Source organism: Ixodes scapularis, unplaced genomic scaffold (genome assembly GCF_016920785.2).
Source record: "Ixodes scapularis isolate PalLabHiFi unplaced genomic scaffold, ASM1692078v2 ptg001612l_1___fragment_2___debris__unscaffolded, whole genome shotgun sequence".
NCBI lineage: Eukaryota > Metazoa > Arthropoda > Arachnida > Ixodida > Ixodidae > Ixodes > Ixodes scapularis.
This window is the reverse complement of record NW_024610177.1, coordinates 94,526-102,025: the sequence shown is the minus strand read 5'-3', so window position 1 is coordinate 102,025 and position 7,500 is coordinate 94,526.

Genomic DNA, 7,500 nt, shown 5'->3' with positions numbered 1-7,500 from the left:
TCAGAGACAAATGACCTGGCACCCACCTGTTGGAAGGTGTACTCGAAGAGCAGAGCTAAGAACTGAAGCACAGGACAGTGGCTGTTCTCCTCAAACCGGTGAAGATGGACACTCACAAAGAGACGCAAAAACCCTTTAAGAGCCGGTTTCAGGGATCAAAGGTAAAAAGAAGCTTTTAGGTACGTAGATGATTTTTTAGTTTTTATCGCATCTGACACAGATGCTTTTGAAGCAGAGGCTGTCAAAACCCTAACCACTTTTAAGGAATGTTTTGGCCCACTCGAGGTCACGCACGAGATACCTGTGGACAACACTATTCGCTTCTTTCACATCAGATTTTTATTTCTCGACGACCACATCTGTTGGTGTTATGAGCCACGTGCAAATAAGCCGTTACTTTCGTTTCCTTCAGCCCACTCCAAGCTAGTCAAAAGAAGTATTAATAACCTGCGTTTCACCAATGCACTAAAAAAGTCTCGTGAGCCTTTGATTCCCAGTGGTTTTGATCAGCAAGTTTTGCGCTTGCTCGCAGCTGGGTACCCTAAACACATTCTTGTTGCGGTTGCGGAGGGCCTTCTTAGAAAGCGCTGTCTCGTGGAAAACAATGGGAGCCAGCTGGCAAGACAAAAAGGAAAAGTTGTTGAGATATCGTATATACACCGAGTGACGCACAATTTAAAGAAAATAGCAATGCGATCAAATGTGCAATTGGTATGCGGGAATTCGCTATGAACTCCCCTGTCACGAGTACGGCAGCAGAACGTGAACGCAGTGCATTCGCACTTCACAGTGCGAATGAATCCGCTAAAAAATAAAATAAAAAAAAAAGGCAAGAACGAGTTAGGAATTTGCATGTCACGCGAATTCCTAACTCGTTAGCAAGTTATACCACGCATAAATGAGCTGCACTTTATCGGCACTATGTTCCCCGGCATTGTTGTGGGCGCCGCCATTTTGGTACTTGTGCAGAGCGGACGCAACTGCCGATAGTCATGATTGAAAAGAGCGACTTCTTCAGCATTAGATTCGCTGTTAGGAGGCTCGTGTATTATTGCATTTCTCTATCGCGAACTGCTTGAAACTTATGTTGAGTACGGAAGAAAACGTTTCCTGTATAGATGGACCTTAACATAACTGGCAACCATGACTTTAAGCCACAATATGGCCAAGTGTCGTTACTATTCGCGACTCCAACTAACTATAGGTGGCGCCGCTCATTTTCCAAGATGGCGGGTTTAGTGAGGGTCAGAGATGCTAGAGCACTATATAGCTCCTTCGGACCAGAGTAGCGCAATCTAGAACGCCCTCTTTCGGTGACTAGCGGCGAACGCCCGGGGGTTCGAACTCCGATCAGAAATGCATAGGGAACGTGAGAAAATCGCTGTTTCTTCAATATTGTGGGGATGTACGGAGCGTAAATAGTTTTTGACATAATAAGGGAATAGTTTACAATAATTGGCGCTAAGTTGCGTGCCATGTAAGGGCGTAATTAAAAAAAAAAATCGCTTGAGCTTCATTACGCAGCAGACTACGCGGCGACGTCACGGAGACGTCGCACCGTCCACGTGACCCGCTCCGGCCAACCCAGGAAGTCCATCTCCGCTGCGTACAAAAATCGTCTGCTTCAAACGCCACTGCCTTGGAAATTGCCTTCTCAAAATTTTCACACGCATCTGATAATAAAACTTTGATAAAGTGTTTAGTGCTTTACCAACTTCACGACAGACTAGTTTCGAGAAGTGTAAACTTGGCATTTATTTTTTAATCAGCCGTGTTGAGTCGATCTCCAAGTGTTCTCCCATAGGGCGGGCCGCCTCCTGGAACCCTGAGTACCACGTGACTCGCGCCGCGCTGCTCTGTCGGCCATGTTGTCGGGGAAACACGCGGATCAAAGGATTGCGTTATTCATGCTCCGTAGGAGCTTTATAGTGCTCTAAGAGATGCGTGCCGCTGTTGAGCCTGTCTAGTGTGCTGGCTTCACTGAGCGACATAAATTATTTCTGGTAATACGAGGAAGCTAATGTTTTATGAGCGCAAGTCACCTCTTCAACCTGAAAACAAGAACGGTGTTTAGCGTATGAATTACGGAAGGATGCGCGTTTTAATTCTCGAGCGAAACCGAAACTTACCTCCATTTTGGATTTAATTTTTGGACAGAGGTCTTAATTTCGGATTCTTTCGTGACTCAAGATGTGTCTCACATCGTAATTATTGACTTAGAAAAGTTGTTCGCGGAAACTTTATTTTGTGACATACTGTTCGATCCAGGATTCGTGGTTGTTGAAAAAGTCAGTGCTGATATCTGTGCGTTCTCGCTGCCTTTTTCTCGCTCAGATAATTGCCATGGGAAATAATGACAATTATTCCAGCACAAGAATAAGAAAATAATTCTAATTTTTACAATATGTCCACGAAATGCCTAAACTAATAAACGTTGCTCTCACTGCAACAACCCAAGACGGAATCCGAGTCAGACAGCTGAAGTGTGTGTGTGTTTTCATAGCACCGCGTGACCGCGTAGGACTTCATATTACATCCAGCGTTTAACTGTTTGCTATCTTGATAACTATGTCAGAGTTTTTCATACGCTAAAAAGAAAACAGAATTATACCTTTCTGGAAAGACTGTTTTGGTTAAATAGAGTATTCTCGTGATCTTGGCGTTAATTAGAGGCATACATTTCCGCGATTTGTATTAATAATAATAATATTAAAATTCACATATCTGAATAAGTAATTCTTCAAGCCCTAATATAATTTGTTGTTCATGATCTAATTTTAGACGAGCGAAGAAATATGACAATGAAAACTGGGCTAATTATCATCACTGGTTCCAATTGCTGCAATTTAATTACAAATAAAATAAAAATAGTCTAAAATCAATGAAAACATTCTAGCTAATGTGAGAAATCCATGTAAAATTACAATAATTGTGAGTAAAGTATATTGTGCTATCAAAGTCGCGACTTTTGACAATCGGCGAAACGTCCAAAGTCGCCGCCAATATACTTCCAAACCAAATGCCCAAAAGTAAAAAAAAAAAAAAAGCTTTCTTTTAATTACTAGTTTTTGTTCATAACATTTAATTACTTTTGTATTTGCTCGCCGTCGTTTTGCCAATCTCAGCTTTTCCAGTTCGTAGGAACGCCTACCTGCTTGCACGTCTGGTCACTGCAGCACGTTTCGTTGGCGTTGGAAGCCGGTGAAACAGTAGCGAGTTTTATTATTGCGTATACGAGCGAACTCAAGCCCTGTGTTTTTGCGTTAGCTTTGCGCGTTCCACACTGCGCGTGCGCGGAGCCCGAAATCGCGGTCTTGGATGGCGCACGGCGATGAGGCGCCGTGCATGGGCGTCCGCAGAGGGGTGCAAGGGGGGGCAGTTGCCCCCCCTTGGAATTTCGAGGGGGGTGCAGGAAGGGGGGGGGGGGGGGGGGAGCTGCACCAACACCAGTTAAAGGGTACTCCGGTGGTTTTTTGACTACCCAAACTAACTACATTTTCTGAATAATATGGACTTACTGTTCCCGGCAGGCTATTTTTTTATCTAGAAATTCAAAATGGCTATTGAAAAAACGGCAAATCTAAAGGGCAAAAAAAAAAAAGAAAAAAAAAAAGATAGTGTTAAGGAAGTTTTGACTACGTCGCGAGACCGGCAAAACTTGTTTTCGACGCGTTGTGTCTTTTTTCTGCGGCACCGCGCTTCCGTAAAAATTTCCACGTGTTCTCAATGGCAAGACTCACGGCTTACGGAGGGTTTTAAAAACTCCTTCGACGAATGATGACGAACGAGTAGAAAATGTGTCTTCAGCACGCTGCCGCTAGCCTCCGCAACGCTCCAAAAACGCGATTTTTCGACATGGAGGATGGCCGCCCAGTGGCTATAATGGTTATAATGGTTATAATGTACGCTAGAGGTTCAACTGGCTCTAGTGTCTATGCGACTTCCGGGAGGCAAATTGAAGCAGACAGCAACCAGTCTACTTTTGCGGTGCTCCCGTGCATTCCTATGGGAAATCGTGCGTGAATTTTGTCTCTTCGCCAGAAAATAACACGAACAACTTCTGTCATTTTGGTTGTAAAGGATAGTATGTACCTTTAGTAATATTGTAAAAGTGTAATTGCTTTAATTACAGTATTTTTCTTCACCACTGAACGATGTTAAGCTGCTTTATATTTCAGGATTAAGCCTCTGTTCCATGGCAGGTATGTTAGAACGAGCGACGATTCTAAGCAAACTAACGATCGAAAGGAGTGGAGAGTGTGTTCAAGCTTCGCTAGCATTCCGGTGGCGCTTATATTTTGCTAATATACCCGTCCTGTCACTCTATGAAAATGACTCCGTCGTGCATCTTTACGATCGGTTAAAAACTTTCGAATGTAAAAAATAAAGTACGTGGGCTACGAAAGGTGCGTCTTTTTATTATTTCCTATGTCAGGCAGTTTTTATCGGGCACTTTTTCTCTGACTTCTCCCTATTTGCGAAGATTTGCAGCGTGCGGTTGATGATTTGAACCCTGTGGTTCTCCTTAGGGCCACTGCCTTTGGGAGTTCCACGTTCGCGGCGAGACGCTCTACCGCGAAGCGGGTTCGTACTCGCGTGGCATGCTGCTCGTCGAGCGCAATGAGACACCAGTCACGTTGGTAACGGTGATAAACTGTTTATTTACAATGAAACAAAATAACAACAACACAGCGGCTATAAGCTGGTGAACGCCGTCGGTGTGGAGATCGCCCACGGCCGAACGGTCGTTCACAAAGGTACAAAGGACGGGGTAAACGCTCACCGGTGCGCCGGAAGGTTCCCCGTTGTCACCGCCGCCGAATCCCAGGAAGAAGAGAGAAGCGAGACTCCTGTCCGCTGGTTTTAAGATAACGGCGGGGGCGAAGTGGCCAATCAAGGAGCGACACGTCGATCTCCTTTGTGCGGGGGTCCGTTACGGAAATCGCCCCAAGGAGGGAGAGGAGGAAGCCACTCACAGTGGTAAGCAGCGCCACCTCTCGCTACGCCAGCGCGGCCGCCACGGCGCGCCAAAACGCTGACGCGACAGAATGTTGAGGGATCACAATCCCCACACTCCCCCCTCCTTAGCCAATAGTCACCCCCAAACGGGTGGACCAACACAAACACACAACAACTAGACTAAAATAAGAAGAAAAAAAAAGAAAAAGGCCGCCACGGGACACAACAGCCCGGCTCATTGGTCCGTGGTCCAAAAAGTTCGTCCAGCGCTCGCTCACCAGCGGTACAGCTCCCAGCTGCAGTTGATCGGTTGCGTCATTCCGTGACCGCCTCGCACGTGGCGGGTCACCCCCTGAGCGCCCAGGCCGGGGTAGGGCGTCGAGCCCAAAGTGACGAATGTCCCACAGCAGTAGTCCGCCGAACGCCCAGACGTCGGACTTGAAGGGGAAACCAGGAGTTGCACGCACTCCGGAGCCATCCACCGCACCAGGAGGGCGCACTTGGACACTGGTGGTAGACGTCCGTCTCGAAGTCCGTAATGCTCCTGGAGAGGCCGAAGTCGGCGACTTTGTAGCAACCGTGTTCGTCGACGAGCACGTTCCAGGCGGTCAGGTCCCGGTGGATTGTCCCTCGGCTGCCGATGTAGTGCGTGCCTTACGAGCCCTGCTGGGCGCACTGCGCCAGGTCACTGGGGCCCTTGGGACTTGTTACGGGACGAAACGGGAACAGCTGGTCCCTGGTCGGCGAGCTTTCCGACCGCGGCGCGGGTCCCGAAGATGATGAGCCGGCAGTCCCTGGCCGGATGTCGATCCCGACGGCACGCGAAAACGACGGGCTGCTGGTTTGGCCCGCGGCCGGCTGGGGTAGCGGGGCCGCCTGACGAGCCACGCCCAGCCGTGGTCCCTGGACGCCGCTGAACTGCCGTAGCCAGGAGACAGCAGCTCACGAACGACGCGAAGCAAAGGCTGGAGGTCCTCTTCGTTGGTGCGGAACGTACTGCGGTAGAATGACCACTTGGTCTCCGACCGCTTGTGACGACGCTCGCACTGCGCTCTTGTGTTGACATGTGGCCCACGTGAGCGTAGGTGGCAATAACTGACCAATGGCAGTTACGCGTACCCTTTCCCTCGGAAGCCGTGTTTGGGGTATTCCCCTACGGGTTCATCCGGGAGCGAACGCTGAGGTGACGTATGTAGGTCACTGCTTGCCAGTAAACAATGGTTTCTGGCGCGTTCGCGAAGGCAGCAGGTGCATTGTGTGTTGCACTTCCCTTAATGTGACATTTCGCCACTTACAGGGGCTGCCTCTACGAAAACTTCGGATAATAGTTCCTCCGTCTCCGCAGATTGTAGCGAGACGACTGTTGTTCCCTGCTGGCGTCGTCTCGCGCTGCGTGTGCTTGTTTCTGCGGGGGCTGAGTTTGCTCGTTGGCCCCGTTTTCCCTCTCATGGTAGGGTTTCAGATCGCACACATGTACCGGCCCACCGACGTTTCTTGATTGCAAGTTTGTCAGCTTGTACACCAGTGGGGAGAGAAGTTCCTGCACTCGGTACGGGCCACACCACTTTGGAGCCAAAGCGGCCGAGAAGCCTTTGCTGGCATCACTCAGAACATGGTTGCGTCTGAGGACGAGATCGCCCACTTTGTAGCGGAGATCTCGATGCGAGCGGTCGTACTGAGCTTTTTGTTTCGCTCGCGCTATCCCGAGATTGCGACGCGCCTCCGAGAAGGCTTCCGTCATCCGAGTTTGTAGCTGCCGCGCGTGGTCCGTTTGCGTCGGCTGCGCGTTGTGCACCCCGGCGCTCGCCCCTAGGACACGGTCCATGGGGTTCGGAAGCTCTCTCCCGAATGTGAGGAAAGCGGGGGTGAAGCCCGTCGAACGGTTGAGAGTGGTCCGAAGTGCGAACCCGATCTCGGGGATAAATGCGTCCCAGTCACGGTGCCTTTCCGCGAAGGCGGCCAGCATTGGTTTGATGTTTCTGTTACATCGCTCCGTGATGTTCGACTGCGGGTGGTATGGCGTGGTTGTTTTGTGCTTTATGCCAAGGGCCTTGCACGCGTCCACGAATACCTTCCCGACGAAGTAGCTTGCTCGATCAGTCAAAAGAGCTTCGGGGAATCCAAAACGGGTGAAAACCTCCATGAGCTTCTCCGTGATTGCTCGGGCTGTCAGCTTACGGAGTGGAAAAAGTTCCGTCCATTTGCTGAAGTGGTCAGTTACAACCAGCAAATACTGGTGTCCTTTAGGGCTCCTCGGTAGGGGGCCGACCACGTCGCAGGCTGCCAGAGACCATGATTGCTGGCTCGGAATCGGTTGCATTAGGCCCGGCGGTTTGCCGCCTCTCGGTTTGAAGCTTTGGCAAGAGTGGCAGGTGCGGGCATAACGGAAAACGTCCCGTTTCATGCCCGGCCAGGTGGCGATGCGACATAACTTTGTGTAAGTCTTGGAGCCGCTCGCGTGTCCGGCCAAGTGCGAGTCGTGATAGTAGCGCAAAACTGCGTTTCTCAGACTGCGGGGTACCACTACCTTGAACGCCTCGT